At 35.7% G+C, this 24,066-nt stretch overlaps 1 pseudogene; it reads left to right on the top strand.

Moving 5' to 3' along the window:
* The first annotated feature begins 2,478 nt into the window (after positions 1-2,478).
* Positions 2,479-18,121, top strand: LOC149223307 (receptor-like protein kinase THESEUS 1; annotated as a pseudogene).
* Positions 18,122-24,066: the final 5,945 nt, after the last annotated feature.

Here is a 24,066-nt window from a genome sequence, read left to right on the forward strand (position 1 = left end):
TTTATGGTGATAGGCATGTTTATCTTCTGTAAGATTTAATAAATAAGATATATTTGAGTATTAACTTTCAGATCCATTATATAGAAGTGTTTTATGTCAATGTTTCGAACCATCAATTGTGGTTCATATTTAGATCAAATTGATGAAGAAAATCTAATCAAACCTAGGGGAGGAACCCTGACATCCAAGAATATAATCTTTTAAAGTCAATAACTCTACAAGTTAAAAAGTCAAATCATCTAATGATGCAGGAGCATCCAGCTCAGGGTAAACAGGAAGACATGTGTTTGTCTTACAGGTTACAGGTTGGTTGGTTGACAGGTCATCGTACCTAAACTGTTTTTTATTTATTTATTTATTTTTTTTATTTTTTTTTTCCCTCGTTGCCAACAGTTAGGACACGGCATCAGTTTTGATTATGTTTTCTGTTAAGGAGTTTTGTTTTATTTATTTACCAAAAAACAAAAAAACAAAAACAAAAAAACAAAAACAAAAACAAAAACAAAAAACAAAAAACAAAACAAAAAAAAAACAAAACAAAAAACAAAACAAAAAAAACAAAACAAAACAAAAACAAAAACAAAAAACAAAACAAAACAAAAACAAAAACAAAAAACAAAACAAAAACAAAAACAAAAACAAACAAAAAACAAAAAACAAAAACAAAAAACAAAAAACAAAAACAAAAACAAAAAAAACAAAACTCTGTTTTCCTTTTTTAATTAATCTTAGAACCTAAATAAATGGAAAATTGACAGTTTCTGGAATAATTGTATGTATCTGTTAACAGATTTCTAAAACTGTTTAACAAGTCATATAAAAGAAAACAGGGAAAATCATTGTGGGGTTGATTTTTTTGAAGAAGAGCAGAAAAATTGAAATACAAGAAACACACAGGAATTTTTCAGATCATTCGTGTCCAATCGCAACTGAGACTATTTTCATTTCATTTATTTGTTTCCTCATTACATAACAGTATTGAATACATTTAAGAAATATTGTGTTAGGGACTGGTGAAACATCATTTCATTTCAGGCATATGAGTAGCAACAAAACTGATGAAACCGTGAATTGGTGGGAGTGAGCACATCGACTCCTCAAAGGAGGTCACAGTAAGAATCAAAGGAAAGAAACAAACAAAGAAAGCTTCTAGAAGAAGTTACAAGCCTGCATACATTGAGCCACATTATACATTTTACAAATACAAACCCAAAACGTCCAGAGGGCTCCACGCAAGCACAGAATTGTCAAAAAGACCATCAGGTAACAATTCCACCAGAATGTTGTAAACAGTTTTCTTTTCATTAAAATAATACACTGTAGCATTTATACAATATTCAAAATAGTAGAACGAAGTTCCGTGGATAAATTATATCACATATTTAAATAATTAAACTGGACTCAAAACCCCAACAGTGTTGGCAAGGTAAGCCAGTCTACAGTGCTAAGATCACTACAGACAAAGGGTTTCATACCCTAAACTTATGGACAGAGTCGACCTATCAATAAAGTAAGGAGGAGAGCCGAGGCTCAGCTAAGACAAACAAAACCCTAAGCATAAACAAGAAAAAGCAGGACCAGACCCTACCCGTTTGGGTCAGCAGTCATCCAAGTTGTGGAACAAAGCCTTAGACCATAACCTAAGCACCGGCGAGCCACCTACAAAAGCCACCATCAAAATCATTACAGGCCTGAGAGTGTGGAAGTGTAAAACAAAAAAAAAAACAAAAGAATAGACAAAGTGAGGGTTTTACAAATACCTGAAAGGCACCGTTGGGTTGAAACAGAGCCTCGACCGGTTACCAACCACCAAGGGTACTCTGCTCACACAAGAGCGAGACCTTTAGAATCACAGAAAATATGATAGGGTAAGAAAATCATGGAGAGAGGACTTACCATCGTCTGCGGAGAAGCTGAGACCAAATGTCAGGACCCTTGACAACAGAAACCTGAAGCATTTGCAGTTAAACAACAGTTAAATGACAGAGGATCTTAGTAGATGAAAACAGCAGCATAAAAATAAGAGCATATATGAACTAGCGACCATGGAAAGCATTCACAATAACCAGAAAACAGAGCAACCAAACAACAGACCACCAACAGAACCAATGGTTGGAGCAGAGATCGAAACCAAAGCACCATCGAACCAAAATTACCACAATCACCATGGAACAGTCGAGAAACCCTCCCAAACAACAAAGAACAGCCAGAATGCCAAGTGAACAAGGAATGAGGGAGTAAACCAAAGGCGGGATCGCACATCTCGAGACAGGGACAGGTGTTCCCTCATGGTAAATGCCAAGTACCAGATCATTAATACAATCACCAAAATATCTACCACTAATCCGTCGGGTGTATTATCCGTTTAATCACCATACAAATTATTGTATTAATCATTTAATAGAATCGTAAATTTTTCAAAGGGCTGGTCCCATCAAATTTTGGTATCAGAGCAGGTTTTGGAGGTTTCTTGGAAAAATGGAAGTTGGAACACGAGGACATGGAAGAGGTGCTCGGAGAGTAGCAGAGGAAGGATTGTGGGAGGAAATTAGGATCCTTACTGCCCGTTTGGAGGCAATTAAAGCAGGAAGGAGAAGGGATCTAGAGGTAGGCGATGACAGCGAAGAAGAAGCTATAGTTGCGACAGATGGATTAGATGAGGAAGGACTAGAAGTTAGATTATTGAGGTCAGTCCTATTGGCTAGCAGCAAGCCTAAGCCAGAGATTCCAAATTACGATGGCAGCTTGTCCATAGAAGTTTTTTTGGACTGGATCAGCAAATTGGACAAATATTTTGAATGTGAAGAGGTCAACGAAGATCAGAGAGTTAAGTTCGTTGCAACCAAGCTAAAAGGACACGCAGCCTTGTGGTGGGACAGTGTCCAAGCGAAAATAAGAAGGATGAATAAGTTGCCAATAAAGAAATGGCCAAGAATGGTGGCCAAGATGAAGGGAAGATTTTTTCCCAAAGATTACCAGATTGCACTGCATCGGCAAGTGCAGAATTTGAAGCAAAAAGGGATGACAGTGAAAGAATATACTGAAGAATTCTACCGGGTAAACTTAAGAGCTGGGTATACGGAGGATACCCCGGAAAAGACAGCCAGGTATGTGAATGGCCTAAGGCTGGAAATATTGGATGAGATAAGCATTCTTTCCCCAAGGAATATAGAAGAAGCATACTAGAGTGCCATGAAGGCAGAGGAGAAGATCACAAGAAAACAGAATGCTAGAAGAGGACGGGGAACCGGTAGAGGAAGAGGACAATCCTATGGCAGAGGACGAACTGCCAATAATAGTGAAGAGGGCAGCAGTTCCAAGACTTCAGGGATAAAAAAAAAGGAGACAACACTAGAGGAGGAAGGCCATATCATAGAGGAAGAGGAAATGGCTGAGGCAGAGGGGCTGCCTATCAATGCTACAGGTGCCACAAGTGGGGGCACAAGTCTTTTGAGTGTCCTGAAGTAGAACAAGTTGGTCAAAGAGGAGCGTATGTTGCATAGCCAGAGGAAGTAGAGGCACCACCCCAGGAAGTAGAAAATGTGCCGGAAACAGGGGAAGCCTTAGTTCTGAATAAAGTGCTGTTGAAACTAGCCAAGGAGACAGCTGAACAAACTCAAGGGAAGGCATTATTCTGGACAATTTGTAAGTCACACAGAAAATGTTGCAAGTTGATTATCAATAGTGGGAACATAGATAATCTCGTTGCCACAAAGATGGTAGAAAAGTTGGGTTTGAAGCGGCAGAAACACCCCACCCCCTACAAGGTATCGTGGTTGCAAAAAGTCCATCAGTTGTTGGTTGACGAACAGTGTGAAGTTGAGTTCCATATTGGCAGGTATAAGGACAAGGTTGTTTGTGATATTATGCCAATGGACGTATGTGATATACTGCTAGGAAAGCCATGGCAGTATGACCAAAAGGTAGTGCATGATGGGAAGACAAATTGTTACAAGTTTTTCAAGGATGGGATTAAGTACACACTTGTGCCCATCAAGGAGGAAGAAACAGCAGAAACAAGCAGAACAAAAGTGCTATTAATGGGTGGAAAATGGTTTTTAAAGAAAATCGAAGACAGCGAAGTGAATTATGTTGTAGTAAGGAGGCCAAAGACAATGTCACTACACACTGAAATTTCATATTTACCAGAAGAAATTTAGGAGATGTTGCAGGAGTTTAGTGATATCGTAGTGGATGATCTACCAGATAAACTGCCTCCTAAGAGGAGTATCAGTCATCACATTGACTTTATACCTGGAGCAAGTCTACCGAACAAGGCAGCATACCGGATGAGCCCCAAAGATAACGAGGAAATTAGAAAATAGGTGTAGGAATTGCTAGATAAAGGGTTGATAAGGGAGAGTTTGAGCCCCTGCGCAGTTCTGACAGTTCTCGCTCCCAAGAAAGGAGGAGAATGGAGAATGTGCATGGATTCGAGGGCCATCAATAATATTACCATCAGGTACAGGTTTCCACTGCCATGGATGGACGATATGATGGACTACCTGAGTGGGGCAGCATACTTCTCGAAGATCGATCTGAAGAGCGGTTATCACCAGATCCGGATCAGGGAAGGGGATGAATGGAAAACAGCATTCAAGACTAATGAAGGGCTGTATGAGTGGCTGGTAATGCCATTCGGATTAAGTAATGCCCCTAGTACCTTTATGCGACTGATGAACGAAATGCTGAAAGAGTTCATTGGAAAGTTTGTGATAGTGTATCTTGATGATATATTAATTTTCAGCAAGACTAAGGAGGAACACTTTCGACATGTTCGAAGTGTGATGGAGAAATTGCAGCAGAATAAGCTGTTGATAAATATTTAAAAAGTACTTTTTTCAAAGAGAACTCGTTTATCTGGGTTTTGTGATTGCAGAGAACGAGTTGAAGATGGACCCAGAAAAATTTGTAGCTATTATTAGCTGGTCATCCCCAAAGAGCCTATTTGAGGTTCGTAGTTTTCATGGGTTGGCAAGATTTTACCGTAAATTTATCAGATATTTTAGTGGAATTTGCGTGCCTATGCTGGATACTATTAAGAAGACAAGTCAGCCTTTTCGTTGGATTGAAGCAGCAGAGAGGAGCTTCCAGTTATTGAAGGTAAAAAACACTGAGAGGCCAATCCTAAGATTGCCTGATTTTAATAAGCTCTTCCAAGTCCATTGTGATGCAAGCGATACGGCCATTGGAGTTGTACTTAGCCAAGAAGACAAACCTGTTGCGTTCTTCAATGAGAAGTTGAATGAGAGCAGGCAGAAGTATTCATCTTATGACAAAGAATTCTATGCTGTCGTCCAAGCACTGAAGCATTCGAGACACTATCTGTTGGGGAGTGAGTTTGTTTTATTTTCTGATAACTCTACACTGCAATACGTGATGCAACAGCATAAGCTGAATCACAAGCATGCTAAATGGGTCGAATATTTATAGAGTTTCACTTTTGGGTTGAAACACATTAGCGGACAGGCCAACAAGGTGGTAGATGCGTTGAGCACAAGAGTTTTGCTTTTGCAGGAGAGTACGATACAAGTGTTAGGCTTTGAGCATTTGAAAGACTTGTATCAGACCGACACAGATTTCAAAGAGGCTTATGAAGCTTGTCAGAATCCTTTGCTAAGAAACAATAGTCCATGGTTGGACTATAATTTATAGGAGAAGCTATTGTTTAAAGGACAATTATGCATTCCCGATTGTTCGATGAGAGAGAATATCATTCGAGAGAAGCACAGTGGAGGTCTAGCCAGGCATTTCGGCATAGAAAAAACATTAGAATAGTTAGGACACTTTTATTACTGGCCAAAGATGCGACGGGACGTGCAGTGATATGTGACTAGGTGTAAAGTGTGCCAATTGGCGAAAGGACACAGCCAAAATGCAGGACTCTACACACCACTGCCTATTCCAAGTAGACCGTGGGACTCAATCAGCTTGGATTTTGTCTTGGGTCTACCAAGGACGCAACGAGGTTTTGACTCGGTGATGGTGGTAGTAGACCGGTTTTCGAAAATGGCACATTTCATTCCTTGTCGAAAAACCAGTGATGCCACTCACGTAGCACACTTGTTTTTCATGGAAATCATCAGGTTGCACGGCTTACCGAGGTCCATTATCTCAGACAGGGATGTGAAATTTACAGGGCACTTTTGGCGCACCCTGTGGAAGAAGTTGGACACTCAGTTGAATTTCAGCTCCGCATATCACCCACAAACTGATGGGCAAACGGAGGTGGTGAATAGGAGCTTGGGAAACCTGCTATGAAGTTTGGTTGGAGAGAACTCACAGATGTGGGATCATGTGCTTGCTCAGGCGGAATTCGCTTATAACGATTCACCAAATCGCAGCACGGGTTACAGTCCTTTTCAGATTTTGTATGGCATGCATCCTCGCGAAGTGCATGAACTATGAGATCTGGGAAAATTAGAAAGAAGGAGTGCTGATGGGGGATATTTCGCCAAGGAAATGAACAACTTACATGAGCAGGTAAAGTCAATATTGCAGGACAACAATCAGAGATATAAATAGCATGCATATTTAAAGTGGCAGGAAGTACAGTTTAATGTAGGGGACGAAGTCCTTGCGCATTTACGCAAAGAAAGATTTCCTAAGGGCGAATATAACAAGCTTAAATACAAGAAGATTGGCCCCTACAAATTCTTCTCAAATTCTCTGCCAATGCCTATGAATTACAGTTGCCACTAGGGGTAGGCACATTGCCCATCTTCAATGTGGCAATCTGTTTCCATTTACTACCAGTCCTGAAGACGATAGTGCCGCACAGCCATAACAGGACACCCAAATTGAAAATGGTTCTTGGATGAGGCAAATGCCAAAGATTCAGCCCCTTGAGATCGAGATAATTCTTGACACACAGGTGGCCAAACGCACTCACAGGAAAAAGTACCTTCAGTACCTTATCAAGTGGAAGAACCGTCCCATTGAGGACAGTTCGTGGCTAAACGTGGCACAGATACAACAAGCAGGCTATTCTGTTAAGCAACTCATGGAACGAATCCATGAATTTTTGCTACCCCTGGAGCCTAATACAGGAGCATTTAGCTCAGGGTAAACAGGAAGACAAGTGTTTGTCTTACAGGTTACAGGTTGGTTGGTTGACAAATCATCATACCTAAACTGTTTTTTTTTATTTCCTAGTTGCCAACAGTTAGGACACAGCATCAGTTTCGGTTATGTTTTCTGTTAAGGAGTTTTGTTTTATTTATTTACAAAAAAAAACAAAACAAAAACAAAAACAAAAAAACAAAACAAAAACAAACAAAAAAAACAAAAAACAAAAAAAAAAAAGCAAAAAACAAAACAAAACAAAAACAAAAACAAAACTTTATTTTCCTTTTTTAATTAATCTTAGAATCTAGATAAATGGAAAATTGACAGTTTCTGGAGTAACTATATGTAATTGTTAACAGTTTTCTAAAACTGTTTAATAAGTCATATAAAAGCAAATAGGGAAAATCATTGTGGGGTTGATTTTTTTAAAGAAGAGTGGAAAAATTGAAATACAAAAAACGCACTGGAATTTTTTAGATCATCCATGTCCAATTGCAACTAAGACAATTTTCATTTCATTTATTTTTTTCCTCATTACATAACATTATTGAATGCATTTAAGAAATATTGTGTTAGGGACTGGTGAAACATCGTTTCATTTCAGGCATACGAGTAGCAACAGAACTGATGAAACCATGAACCGATGGGAGTGAGCACATCGACTCCTCAAAGGAGGTCACAGTAAGAATCAAAGGAAAGAAACAAAGCAAGAAAGCTTCCAGAAGAAGTTACAGGCCTACAGACATCGAGCCACATTATAAATTTTAAAAATACAAACCCAGAACGTCGAGAGGGTTCCACGCAAGCACAGAATTGTCAAAAAGACCATCAAGTAACAATTCCACAAGAATGTTGTAAATAGTTTTCTTTTCATTAAAATAACACACTGTAGCATTTATATAATATTTAGAACAGTAGAACGATGTTCTGTGGATAAATTATATCACATATTTAAATAATTAAACTGGACTCAAAACCCCAACAGTGCTGGCAAGGTAAGCCAGTCTACAGTGCCAAGATCACTACAGACAGAGGGTTTCATACCCTAAACTTATGGACAGAGTCGACCTATCAATACAGCAAGGAGGAGATCCGAGGCTCAGCTAAGACAAACAAAACCCTAAGCGTAAACAAGAAAAAGCAGGACCAAACCCTACCCGTTTGGGTCAACAGTCATCCAAGCTATGGAACAAAGCCTTAGACCATAACCTAAGCGCTGGCGAGCCACTTGCAAAAGCCACCATCAAAATCATTACAGACCTGAAAAGTGTGGAAGCGTAAAACAAAACAAAAAAACAAAACAAAAGAACAGACAAAGCGAGGGTTTTGCAAATACCTGGAAGGCAAAGTTGGGTTGAAATAAAGCCTCAACTGGTTGCCAACCACCAAGGGTACTCTGCTCACACAGGAGCGAGGTCTTTAGAATCACAGAAAATACAATAGGGTGAGAAAATCATGGAGAGAGGACTTACCATCGTCTGCGGAGAAGCTGAGACCGAATGCCGAGACCCTTGACGGTGGAAATTTGAAGCATTTACAGTTAAACGACATAGGAGCTCAGTAGATGGAAACAACAACATAAAAATAAGAGCATATATGAACTAGCGACCACGGAAAGCATTCACAATAACCAGAAAACAGAGCAACCAAACAGCAAACCACCAACAGAACTAGTGGCTGGAGCAGAGATCAAAACTGGAGCACCATCAAACCAAAATTACCACAATCACCACGGAACATTCGAGAAACCCTCCCAAACAACATATAACAGCCAGAAAGCCAAGTGAACGAGGAGTGAGGGAGTAAACCAAAGGTGGAATCGCACATCTCGAGACAGGGACAGGTGTTCCCTCATGGTAAATGCCAAGTACCAGATCATTAATACAATCACCAAAATATCTACCACTAATCCATCAGGTGTATTATCCATTTAATCACCATACAAATTATTGTATTAATCGTTTAATAGAATCGTAAAGTTTTCAAAGGGTTGGTCCCATCATCTAATCAAGCCTATGGAATAAATAGGGGAGGAACCTGACATCCAAGAATATAATCATTTAAAGTTAAAAGATCTACAAATTAAAAAGTCAAATCAATCAAGTCCTTAGAGGAGAATGCTAAAAAAAAATTTGAAGATGAATATATAATTAATGATTGACTAATACAAAAAAAAAGAACCATAAAAATTGATTACTTGCTGAAATTTGTCACTTTCATCATAGAAATTTTAGAGAAACATTGAGATTGAGAAAGAGGATAACAATCTTAATAGAGATGATAGATGGAAAATTAGCAAAAATTGGATTCAAGGTTTTACCTCTAGGTTTGCTTCTTGATATTTTTTTTCCCTCTAGTTTCGAGTTTTCACTTTTTGCTCTCCATCTTTTGCGATTTCTTTTTGTTCTTCATGGTTGGTTAAGTTGATATCTCTTTTACTTTTTTATTTTCATTTCGGTAGCTATTTTTAATTTAAATTAGAATTTGGTATGTTTTTTTCTTTAACCTATTATTGGGTCGAGAGGCACTCTCCCCCAACCCAATATGGTAGAGATGTTATAACGTAATGTAATGTAATATAATTTAATATAAACATTTTAACTCAATCAAAAATAAATAAAAATAATAATAACCCTATAAAAATAAAATAATATTTAAAATATAAATGACCCATGGTATTGATCTATGGTATTGGTAACCCATGGTATTCATGTGGAATATAACCTACATAAAGTGGGAAATTAAACTAGCCAGATCAAGCTTAACTTTGGATCTACCAAGCTTCTTGATATGAAAACCTCTTTTAGAGTGAAAAGAGATTTGGTTTGTTTGTGTGCCTAGTAGATTTAGAATTAAGATGAATCTAAGCTGATTAATATCTTAATTGATAATATATATTATGTAATATCTTTATTAATTAAACTCTTTTTAATACTATGTATTTTGTTTATTGCGCCAAGAGGTACTATTATATCTTTATTAATTAAACTCTTTTTAATACTATGTATTTTGTTTATTGTGCCAAGAGGTATTGTTCAACCAAGTATGTAATAGATGTTGTCATGTCCTGTTATGTTATGTAAACATTTTGACTGGATCAAAATAAAATAAAATAAAAATAACCCTATGTTAAAATAAAAATAACAAAATTAAGTTATTATTTAAAAAAAAAAATTGTCGAGTAGTGAAGGTAAACTTGACTTGGTCAAGTTATCGGTGGTTTTTTAACTTCGGGTTTATGAGAATCCATGGTTTGTCCACGATATTCATGTGGAATATAACCTATTTAAAGGGTGGAATCAAACCAACCTAAATCAGCCTAGACCCATCTTAACTTCAAATCTACCTAGCACCAAGAGGGATCAAATCTATTGAGATGAGAATATCTTGAGATGCAGAACAACAGTTTATAGATTCATAATTAAGATGGGTCTAGGCTGGTTTTAACAACAATAATAATTCCTTCTTTTAGGAATATCTTATTTCTTATTTAGATTATCATCTCTTTTCTCCCCTTATTGATAGTAATATGAGTAGTTATCATTTATGAAGATTCATAACTAAGATGGGTCTAGGCTAGTTTTAACAACAATAATAATTCCTTCTTTTAGGAATATCTTATTTCTTATTTAGATTATCATCCTTTTTTTCTCCCCTTATTGATAGTAATATGAATAGTTACCATTTATGATAGATCTTGAATTAAGATGGGTCTAGGTTTGTTTTAGCAACAATAATAATTTCTTCTTTTATGAATATCTTATTTCTTATTTAGATTATCATCCATTTTCTCCCCTTATTGATAGTAATATCAATAGTTACTAATTCTTTGTTTTAAGAATATCTTATATCGTATTTAGATTGTCATCAATTTTCTCCTCTTATTGATAATAATATGAATAGTTATCAATTATTAATGTTCTTTAATAATGGTTTCCTTAGTAATAGGTATCCCTCTTCATCTTTCATTAATAATATTTTTTTGTATTTTTATATTAATTTTAGTTTTTCTTATTATAAATTATTTCTTTAATTATCATTTAATAATAACATTTTATATTTTTCTAAGTTACTATTAATATCTATATTGTCAACATCTATCATGTCACTTGTATGTCAACATTTATCATGTCACTTGTATGAATTGGACCTCAGTGGGGAGGATTTTATTACTTTCTCCCAACCACCCTGGATAACCCATTTTAATTGACAAAACTTTTTGACTTTAAATGACTATATTTTTGGATTTTTTTTTTTAATTTCAAGATTCTGTCTCTATTTATTCTATTGGTTTGATCAAATTTTCTTTATCAATTTACCTTGAAAATAAACCACACTTAATAATTTAAAATACCCACACAAAAAGTTATATATAATGAATTCCAAAAATAATACCCACATCAATTTTACACATAAAAACCTCAATTCAACCAAAAAAAATTGTAGTCTTAACACATTAAAGATGGTATTTAACAGTAATGGTAATCTTAAATATAACTTGGTGCTATTTTTTCATGTCTACAATATTGCTCATTAACCTCGATCTTTTTGATACCAACAAACGACTTACTCCTGTTATCTGCAAATTTGTATCCTTTATTCTTAAAATTTAGTGTTACATTTCTAAATTCTTTATCATTTATAACACCTCATTATTTGGTTTGTTTGATACTTCATAATCTTAAAAGGGTAAAAGCACTCGACTATGTTATTATAATAAAATAAAATAAAAGACTATAAATTATAAATCAGCAACTTACTGGAATTAAATAACCTATTTATATATAATAAACTAAAATGATATCCCATGATAATAAAATATTCTTACATGACAAATGTTAGGTATACTGTCTTACATAATTATTACCATCCTTAACAACCGAATCTAGAGATAGTGTCACCTCTGCCTTGCTATCTAGTGACCTCTGCCACAAAACGACTAAGAATTCAGAATGGCAGGAAGAGCACCAAACATAAAATTGTGAGAGGGAGAAGTGACTTCTGTCACCTCTGTAAACAACTGCAACAAGGCAGAAGATAGACATCCAAAAATGCATTTATCAGAGACTGCCTCTGTGTACACTGTGCATATCCTGTGGATATTCTCTTGCCATAACAGTACTTACTACTTTTTCTAACTAGATTTGATTTGCAATGTTCCATAATGAATACAGATTCTTGTTTCAGCTTGCAGAGTCTTTGAAATGAGATGCTTTTCAAATAAAATCTAGTATTATTCACTTTATATATATACTAGTATTAGTATTATTCACTTTATATATATACTAGTATAAATTTATCTTTAAGTATAGATCTAATATAAGTAGAGAAGGATCAATTTTTTTTAGGGGTAAATTTTTTAGAATACAAAATATAATGTATTATTTTTAGTTGTTTAAATTGTATTTTTAAATACTAAATAAAAATATATATAAGACTAGATAAAAAATTTAATTATACAAACACTTTTTTTCTATTTTTAGATATATATAAAGTTGATATCGCCATAAATTAGTTAACATAGATATTCAAATGGTTTACTTAAATCTCTTTTTAAAATATTTTTGAAAAATATAAAATCTGATTCACACTTTTTTTACTTCAATTCTTTTTTTAATTATAAAACAGATTAACAAACAAACTTACACGTCCCATCACACTAGCTATAAAATAAACTTCTCTGCTCAATAACAACACTTTAACTTTATAGATTATTATGCATTCTACCTCTAAGTTCTCTAGGCTCTGGACCTTTCACTGGATCCACTCCAACCGAAGTGATGGTGACTTTTCATATGTTATGTTTAAAGTCCAATGTTGTGCAACTCAGACTGCATCTAGCGTTCAGCAGTGACATCATTGTGGGTGGGCAGAGGAGCTGCCATGATGCATCAATTATTGCATAATTTAATTATATTTGCATCCATTAAATACAAATGTAATGTGCAATCCCACATTTTTGTCTGGGCATAATTGTTGCATAATTTAATTTAATTTACTTCCATTAAATGCAAATGTGACGTGCAATCCTACCTTTGGTGTCTTGGTGTTTTAGCATTTGGAAGGGTGGCAGAGAAGTATTCTAATGGCACCGATGAGTGTCAATAATGCATAATTTAATTCTATTTACATCTATTAAATATAAATGTAATGTGCAATCCCACATTTCTGTTTTGGTGTCTTGGTATTTGGAAATATAAATGTAATGTGCAATCCCACATTTCTGTTTTGGTGTCTTGGTATTTGGAAGAGTGGCAGAGAAGTATTTTAATCTCTGTCATGAGTGTCAATAATGATAACTGGAAGAGTGGCAGAGAAGTATTTTAATGGCAGTCATCAGTGCCAATAATGATAACAATTTTGTTATTTTTCATAACAAGTAAATTTTACTTTTAATTTTTTCTCATAAGAATTGAATTAATGACTTGATGGGAACTAGACACTATATACATTAACTAATCTATATTTTAGAAGTAGACTCAAAAATAGATGGAGCACTTTCTCTAACCACTATGAAGGAAATGTGTAATTTTTTTTGTACTCAACATATAATTCACATATGGTACTATTAAAAAATATATTAAAAAAAAAAATTCAATGTCCATTATTATTAAAATATCGCAATGTTCACTTTAATAAATAAAAATTTGTGAAGAGGTGTTTTATATAACTTATTCTTGGGGATAGTGTTATTCGTTATGTGCTCAACATAGAGTTGACATGTGGCATTTAAAAATATATTAACCAGCAATTGCACAACATGTTGCAAAGGAAACGCGGTAAGGCAGTAGAATAGGAAAGAATAGCATAGAAGAAATAAGTAAAAAAATTATGCGATTTTGTTTCTAATTTGAAATTTCACAGAGGATTTTGCATCATAAGAGAACTCTAATCATTCTGCATCATAAGAGAACTCTAATCATTCGAAATTCATGCTTTGATGTAAGCTTATAAATTTGTATGATGTTATGATATCATTCACATTTCTTTGTACAACGTTAAAAGATGTAGTTTTAGTGTTTAATACTAAACTTTTATTCATCAAATTAAGAATGTGAAAAATAGCATAGCATTTAAGATTGGTGTTTGAAATAGAACTAAATTAGATGATGTACTTTAAAGTGCATATAATACTTTTACAAAAGTTTCTATGAATATAAATGTAAGAAGGGATTCAAGATACATTTTCTTTGGATTAGTTGTACTTAATGTGAATATAATACTTTTACAAAACTTTCCATGAATATAAATATGAATATAATACTTTTCCAATTTTCAACCCTAATTATAATTGCTTTTTGTAGACTTCATTTCCTTATGTCTACTTGTAAATACTGAAGTTAGAGACATCGGTTGTAGTTTCCTATTCATGTCTTTTTTGCAAACGTGGGTCTCATTTGTTTTTTGTACTTTCTTTTATCCAAGTGTGGTTGTATTAGAGACCATTCGAAATCTTGCTCTACCTCTTGGTTCAGACTAAGTGAAAAGAATAATTTCCTCCCTCATCTGTTAACTGGCTTCAATCAATTAGCTCCGCTCCTTCATTCAATCACTTCATTTCCTTCCCTTGAGCTCAAGCACAGGGCTTTGACAAGGACGGGAAAGGAAGCAATTTGACTGATTTCGGTCTTTGACTCTCCTCTTTCTTTTAATCTGTACTAACTAGTTGAATTATGAGAGCCTTTTTCTTGGCTTGAATTGGAATTGGAATTGGAATTGGAATTTTTCTATTCGACCGAGTTCAGAATTAGCTTCAACACTTGGATTGATAGAAAGCAAGATGTTCGGATTGGATACATTTTTTTTAGTAAAATCTTGCTACATTATAACATGTTGATAGAATAAAAAATAACCCAGTGCTTCTCACGAATATTTTAACTTTGAGGTTATTTGTCTTTTCTCTTTGAGCTTTCCTTTCTACTAAGAGTACCATAGGATAAATCCAACTCACAAAGCTTCGGAAGTGCTCCTCCCCTATGGAGAGGAATCAATGTCGAGTTCTTAAGATATTTGCAAGCTTGAAGCTTCAAAAACTGATGAATATAAGGGAGCAAAAGGATGTTAAATTTTGTGACAAAAAGTTAATGCATGCACAAACATTTACTTTAGAAGTTTTCATTTTATCAGGCCATGTGTATTATTGTCTGCAAAAATATCCAAGTTAGAAGTGTGGACCATTAATTCCAAGGAAAAAAATTATAAAATTACTACTCAACCACATAACTTGTGTATCAGAAAGTCCCTAAAAAATTTAGATTAAAATAAAATTCATTTAAAAAAAATCAAGTTCCAATCTACAGGTTCCTTTTGGTATCTATTTGAGAGCTCGAGTGTTTACTTAGTAGTCATCTTATACCTTCATTATTGGGCACCAGGCAGACATTGGGTACGTTTACGTTTCTTTCCATTTTCTTATTAAAAGTACAATCCTACAAGTGCCATATTTTCAATAGCCCCCCAAGACTTTGGTCTAATGTACAATTTCAAAATCCAGAATTAGGAATTTATAGGGTAAGTTCCTCAGACAAAACACCAAAGGACACCACTCACAAACAGATCACAGATCAATACACCAGTGTTCTTGACATGGTTAAAACCTTCAAAGAGGGAAATAGTCCACAACCTGAGCCAACACAGCCACTTCAGACAATTTATTAATAAAAGAATGAAAATTTACATAAGCTTATCTTATGAACGGTTGCCCTACAAATGACCCTCCATGGTCTTTAAATAGAGATCATGGACCAATCAAGTGTTAAGCCACAGATCAAGTGTCGATAATACTGAGGAGAGAATGAACCGTCGGATCACTTCATGTTTAGAACATATCGTGACCATCGGATTGTACGTTGCAAATGTACATAGTAAAGAAACACACTTTACCTAACTCTACACTAGACCAAGTTATACTTAACTATTTCCTATGTGTCAGAATATCCTAACATAAGGAATGTCCCATCAATATAAGTGAACTAACACTGATCTTGGCCTTTATTCCCTCCAATAATTCCTTAGCATTTGTCAATGCCATTGAAGTTTTTTTTGTGTCGAAAAATCTTCAGACATAACTCAAATTGTGCCCCTCTATAATACTTATATTGGTCTATCAAAGCATGCTTTTGAAACAATTTATAGACTTAATATGGGAGGACCCTTAATTACCCTTGAAAATGGCACCCTTGGGAGATTTTGGTATCCTAATACAAGCTTCCTAGCTCCAAAATCATTTGCCCAAAACTTCAGCACTTTTGCCAACAATGTTGTGTACCAAGGACTAGTTACTAGTGAGATTGCTCCCAATCTCATATATGCTACTGCTGAGGAGATGGCTACAACCAATGTAACAAACCAAAAATTCAATATTTTGTGGTGCTTTACTATGGATCCAAACTACTAATACTTCATTCGTATGCTTTTCTACAATATTGTGAGTATCGAACTGAATGAGCTATACTTCAATGTATATATCAACAATGATAATGTTATCAATGATTTTTATCTATCAAATGTAACACAAAATACATTGCCAGCTACTTATTACACTGATTTTGTAGTAGATAATACACATACTATATCGAAAAATCTTCCTGTCAATGTTGGACCTACATTAAAGATATGACAAATGTTGTTCCCAATGCCATACTAAATGGGCTAGAGGTCATGAAGATCAAAAACTCTAAAAGAAGCCTTGATGGATCTTTCTCACCAAATAGTTCTATCAGATCAAAGAGAAATAGCAAGGTTGGTCCAATAGTTGGATCAGTTGTAGGAGTTTTGTTGCTATTGGGTTGTTAATGGTGATCTACCTTTTTTGTTGTTACCGTAGACCTGATCCAAACTCTCTATTATAACTTGGTTGCTTCTTCCACCGCATGGAGGACATTCTGAAACTATAGGAAGCAAGGGAAGAAAGGTATCTTCTCGGAGTCATGCTTCTTCTAGACTTTCAAATGTAGGCCAACACTTCACATTTGCAGAGATGGTAGAAGCTACCAATATTTTTAATGAGAGTTTGATTCTGGGTATAGGTGGGTTTGGTAAAGTATTTAAGGGGATGCTTGAACATGGTACCAAAGTGGCTTTAAAACATGCAAATCAAAGTTCTGAACAAGGCATGGCATAATTTCAAACTAAAATTAAAATGTTGTTTAAGCTTCGCCACTGTCATCTGGTTTCTCTTATTCGCTATTGCGAGGATAATTATGAGATGATTTTGGTTTATGAATACATGGCCAATGGACCTCTTAGGAGTCATTTGTATGAATCGGATATTCCTCCTATGTCATGGAAGTAGAGGCTTGATATATTCATAGGGGTTGTTAGGGATCTGCACTACCTTCACATAGGAGCAGAGCAAGGAATCACTCATCGTGATGTAAATACAACAAAAAAATTGTTGGATGAGAATTTTGTGTCCAAGGTGGAAGACTTCGGGCTTTCAAAGATTGGAATTTCTCTAGATGAAACCCATGTGAGTACTGCAGCCAAAGGTAGATTTGGATATCTTGACCTCGAGTACTTCAGAAGGCAGCAATTGACTGAAAAATATGATGTCTAATCCTTTAGAGTAGTGCTAATGGATGTTCTATGTGGAAGGAGAACCATCAATCCTTCTCTTCCCAAATAGAAAGTCAATATACAAAAGTGGGCAATGCATTGACAAAGGAGAGGCATGCTTGGAAAAATTATTGATCATCATCTTGTAAATATAATCAACCCTAACTCCCTAAGAAAGTTTGGGGAGATGACTAAAAAGTGTTTAGCTAACCAAGGTATTGACAGGTCCACTATGGGTGATGTGTTGTGGAGCTTAGAGTATGTCCTTCAACATCAGGAAACTACCATACTAGATGATCTAGATGAAAATAATGTTAATCACCTTTCAGAGATTCCCTTATGTTTTTCTCAAGAAGATAATTTAGGTGATAGAACTATTGAGAGGGGTAGTGTTGTTATAAGTGAAGAAGGTTCAGCAGGTGCAATTTCAAGTACAATATTTTCACAATTAGTTAATCCTCATAGAAGGCAATCACAGAAATTTTTCGTGTGGTGATTCATCCACCAACTTATGTGAGCTTGCCATTGTGATACAAATTAGTGATCACCTTTAGAAAATCTTAATGCTTCATTGGTCTTCACTCCTAAGACTAAATCTTTAGTTTCTTTTTAAAAGCACTTTCTTCCTACCTCACAACCATCCAAGGGAAGTCCCATATGGATTAATTTTCCTAGATTTTTGTCCTTATTTTTAAGGTTTGAAATTCTACCTTACAAATATGTACTATTCAGTGGTATTTATTATGTACTAGAACACTTTGGCTTTTTCAATTATTAGAATCTTCCCTTCGCTTAAGATTAATATTTTTCTACCAGATTATACCTCGTGTTTGGGGTGCTTCTTTATTCACAAAGTGCATGGTTATTTTGTGACAAAAAGGCACTAAATGATAGGTTAGAAAACTACCAAGAATGTATACATAAAAACCTAGGACTGTTAACTTTAAGTCTCTAAAGTAACCTTTAATTGGGGACAAGAATCAATGATTGGTTGTAAATTTGTCAAGAATGTGTAAGACAAATCTAAAAGTGTTGAATTGGAGAGTCTTTGTAGAGCCAACAACCCCTTTGGCCCAATTGAGGTGCATGACATGAAAAACAACAAGTCAATGGAAGGACATGCAATAGTTGCAGAAGCCAAACAATCATCATTAATAAAGCTACAATGTCAACAAAATTTATAAATATGGGCTTCATAATAAACAAAAGACTAATATATGTAGTTAAAGGAGCATGACCATAAAGAATTTTTAAGAAAACCTGCAGAAAGAGGCATCAAGTGAGTGCAGTTGTGGATAATCAATATCTTCCTGAGACAAAACACCACATCCTTTCAACTCCAATGATGTCATTTGAGGTGTTATAATCTCAAGTTCAATCAAATGGGGAAATATTCCTAGATTAAGTGAGCAAAGCTCAACCTACAATGATAATACTCTAGTCTTTAACATACCAAATAAATGAGGCAATCACAAACCAACAACTCAATGGAAGAACATGTAGCAGTTGCAACAGCCAAGCAATCATCATTAAGCAAGCTACAATGTCAACAAAATTTATAAATATGAGCTTCATAATTAACAAAAGAGTAATATATGTAGTTAAAGGAGCATGACAATAAAGAATTTTTAAGAAAACCTACAGAAAGAGGCATCAAGTGAGTGCAATTATGGACAATCAATATCTTCCTGAGATAGAACAACTTCCGAGGGAAGCCATTATAAGGTGGAAATGTGAATGAGCAGAGGCAAAGAAGCATATATTGAATGCAAAGTCTACTAAATACAAAATCACTAAACACAAAGTCATATAAGAACTCAAAAAGAACAGAATGCAAGAATGCTAAATACAAATGCACCGAAATCCATAAACTTATTAAAAAAACTTCTCTCTTGAAGTGCAAAAAACATCACTCATAGAATCGTCATTCAATATCAGATATTAAAATCAAAGCTACATAAAAGATACTTTATCATTCCAGCCATTAGAATGTCATATTCAGTGTAAGAAGGGATATGCAGGTTCAATGTAGATATGCAACTGACTATTCACATAATGTTGATAAAGTTTCATTAAAAGCTCCAAAATATCTTCATAGTAGTCCATGCTTACAATTCCAAATGCTTTCCAAATCATATTGGAAGATAAATAATAGATTCGTCACTACCATAAGAAATGGATAATTTAATATTACTGATATACATAGATATACCTTTCATCAACAGACACCCTACATAGAAACACAACATCACTCTCTATTGGTAAGCATTTTCAGCGAAAGATAAACTCTTAATTAGAAAATAAGTTCCACTGAAGTATGACAACCGATGTGTAGTATAAATTTGCATAATTTCCAACAGATATTTTAGTCACAAACACAGGTCTTCAATAAGGATGGGAAAGGAAGAAATTATGCAAATCAACCTTTAACGAGGGGTCTCCAAGCATGTGTTTTTGAGATGAAAGAATGAGCTCCATGATTTCCAAGGCCTTTCCTACAACTCTAGCTACTTGTAGAAACAGAGTTGACAAATTAAACATTGGAAATGTGAGCATTCTAAGATATATCTAAAAAGGAAATCTAAAACATTGCAATATTTTTAGTCACAAACACAGGTCTTCGATAAGGATAGGAAAGGAAGTAGTTATGCAAATCAACCTTTATTGAGGGCATGTGTTTGGCAGATCATGTATTCAGAAACCATGAAGCTCCAAACATGAAGCAAAGAAGTAGGTTATCAAGATCTCGAGACCGTTCCTTCTAACTACTTTCACCCATGATGATCAAATGACTTAACATCCTTCAATTGTCTAGCATATAATCAAAAGGTGAAGAGTGATGAAGGTGGACAACAGGGAAGTTCTTCTCAAATGGGAACGTCGTAAGATGTAATTACCATTCTTAATATTTTTATAATATTTTACATCTAAAATTATAAATTAAATTGATTTAAAAATATTTTCATAAATATTTTTATGTGAGAAGATATTTTGATGAAAAATTATTCATTAATCAAACTAAACATATATTTATAATATTTTACATCTAAAATTAGTACACTTCCATGAACTAGAAATTATTTCATGAAAATAAAAACTCATTAAAATCAAATTAGATATATATTTATAGTATTTTACTTCTAAAATTAAATCAAAATTCTAGCATCTAAATTTAGAGATTTAGAAAATCATAGCAAACCGTCTCCGACCCATTCTCTCCAGCCACATCTCCTTAGAACAATTTGCCTTCCTCCAAGATCGTCAGATTCATGAAGTGGTTGGTACTGCTGAGGAAGTGATGCACTCTATCTAGATGAAGAAGATTAAAGGTATCATCATAAAGGCAGACCTCTCAAAGGCTTTTGATCGGGTAAGTTGGATATATCTCCAAATGCTCCTAACTCATTTAGGATTCCCATATGAGTTTATAAAATGGATCATGTGTTGCATCACAAACATATCCTTTAGTGTCTTGGTCAATGGAGCGACAACACCTTTCTTTCACTCTGAAAGAGGCCTCAAGCAAGGGTGCCCCCTGTCCCCCTTGTTATTTTTGCTGGTTATGGAGGGGCTTAGTAGACTTATAAAAGATATGCACCACAGAGGAAGACTCATGGGAATCAGGATCACTGACAGATGCATAATAACTCATTTACTCTTCATGGATGATGTGTTGATCTTCCTCAATGGTGGAATTGGGGACTTGACTACCTTACAGAACACCATCTCCCTTTTTCAAACTGCAACAGGCATGGTCATCAACAATTCTAAATCCACCATTACAACTACTGGTTGCACCCCACATGAGATCCAATTTTCTCTTCACCGGTTCCCCTTCACCCTTTTACAGTTGGAGGATGGACTCAGATATCTGGGTTACAGGCTGAAGCCCCATGGCTACAAAATAGCTGACTGGACATGGTTAATCTCAAAGCTAGAAAGAAGACTCAATATCTGGTACCATAAGTATCTCTCCAAGGCCAGAAGACTAGTTCTCATCAAACTTGTACTTGAAGCCACCTCGGTGTACTGGACGTCCCTATATTAGATACCTAGAGGAATCCTTACTAGAATACAAAATCTCTGTTGCAGGTTCCTCTGGAAAGGCAAACAAACAGGGAGGATTTTTGCATGGGAAAAATGGGATCTGCTTACCCTCCCAAAGAAATGGGGAGGGTGGGGCAAAAAAAAATTGGAAGATTTCTCCTCTGCTCTGGCGGCCAAGTTAGGATGTCAACTGATCACAACAAATATCCTTTGGACTATGGTGGCTTCCTCTAAGTACATCGCTCCCCTAAATCTGATGGACTGGCTCAGATAGACAAGCTGGAATAAAACAGGGATCTCAGTCATCTAGAAAGTAGTGCTAAACTCTATGCCACTCATCCGAGATGGACTCACTTGGAGAATACAAGCAGGCACATCTGTTCACATCAGGATGGACCCATGGATTGGGTGTGGTAACGCCCACAAGCTACCAGAAGAACTCAAGCTCCTCCTTGCCAACTCTAGCATTATTCACATCAACCACATTGCTAACATGGATCGATCCACCTTTCTCCACCAGGCCTGGAAATCTGCCTGCAGTCTACACATTCCTCAACAGTGGCATCAATATTGGGTGGACTACACAGCTGCCTTAACCAAATCACACATTAGAATAGTAGAAGGGGAGGATGAGATTATTTGGGTGCATGCAAAAAACGGGCGGTACTCTCCCAAAGAGGGATACCTCTGTTTAGCAAGCATTCATAGACCTCAGCCTATAGAAATATGGTGGAAAAGCATGTGGAAACTCAAAGCACCCCCTAGAACTAGACTACTCATGTGGTCAATTTTGAAAAACAAGACTCCCACAGGAGACAATCTTATCAAGAGAGGACAACATGGACCTTTTTGGTGCAGCTTATGTAAAGACAGCTCAGAATCTGTGGATCACCTCTTCCTCACCTGCCCTATCACTATAGACCTTTGGATATTTGTCCTCTCGAACATCCCCACCCAGTGCACATGGCGGGGCTTGTTTGCCAGAGAAGCTTGGACCACATGGTGGACATCCGCAACCCCGACAAAGGCCAGAAACCTTCCCCTCCTTATCTGCTAGGAAATCTGGATTGCTCATAACTGCCTCATTTTTTAGGATATCGTTCCTCACTGGCCCTCCATCTCTACCCGACTTCTGGAAGATTATAGCAACATTCCTAAAGACGATGACAATCCTCCCCCCAGACATATTGTCCCAAAAAACATTGACCACATCCAGCCATGGGATTTTTTTGATGGATCTACACAAGAAGCAGGTGTGGGGGTGGTGCCATCCTATATATTTCAGATTCCCATCACTTATGAATCCAAATGGGGCTTGGAGGGTGCACAAACAATTTTGCAAAGCTCATCACTGCCAAAAAACTCATTTAGTTTGCTTTAGAAAAACATTGCAGGAATCTACAACTTTTTGGGGACTCAAAAATTGTATGCAATTGGATTAATAAAACATCAAACTGTTATGCTCACACTCTGAGGCCTATCCTAGCTGAGGCCCATAGACTCGTCTCCTTTTTTGACAACTTTGCTTGTCGTCATATATACAGGGAATGCAACTCACTTGCCAATATGCTATCCAAGGAGGCATTCGTCAGGCCACGTGACACATGGTTGATACAGAAGCAGAGGGATGGAGCACACTACCAATATTACCATCACCCTTTCGTGGACCATACAGTATAGGCTCAACAGGAGCCTTTTTTTTTTGCTATATGTTAATATTTTCATGTTTATATATTACTATTGAGCCGTGCAATAGGTATGTATTTACTCTTGATTATTATCATTTTCCTCCTTTCTTTTCCATCTTGTGCCATGATATAATAACAAATTGATAGAATTTTTATAAGGAATGAATAAAACAACTCTTGATACGATTTGACCAACCAAATTAACTCTCGTTACTTTTTTATGTAGAAAAATAGCAGAAGGAACAACTGTTGTTCCCAAGTCGGAACAGCAAAAGCTAATCGAGGAAAATGAGACACGTCGGATGCGGCCAAACCAAGGAACAAGTCAAGGAGATCAGCGTGAGATAGAAGAATTGTCTGAAGATAGCATGTAGTTGTCACATTTATCTTTTCCTTTTGACTATAAAAGAGAAGACTGAAGAGGGATCTCTCGTCTTTTACTTGGATTGTAATTTCATTTCCAGAAGGGTGATTCTGAGAAACAAGATCGTGTTGTAATGATAAGTGACTTTGATGATTAATATACAACTTGTGTTGATGTTTGTTCGTATCTTCTGAAATTGTTAAGCAGTGTTCGTTGGTGGCTAGGGCCCGGTCTCTAGTGGAACTTACTGTTGTTCCCTGTTTTATGCATTTTCTGTTTCCTGCAAGTTATTCTGCTTTATAGCTTTTCAGTTGATGTATTTTCGTTGAATCGGATTTATGG

This window comes from Pinus tabuliformis, chromosome Q, assembly GCF_031772625.1.
Source record: "Pinus tabuliformis cultivar Carrire ecotype Pingquan chromosome Q, CPIR1, whole genome shotgun sequence".
Taxonomy (NCBI): domain Eukaryota; kingdom Viridiplantae; phylum Streptophyta; class Pinopsida; order Pinales; family Pinaceae; genus Pinus; species Pinus tabuliformis.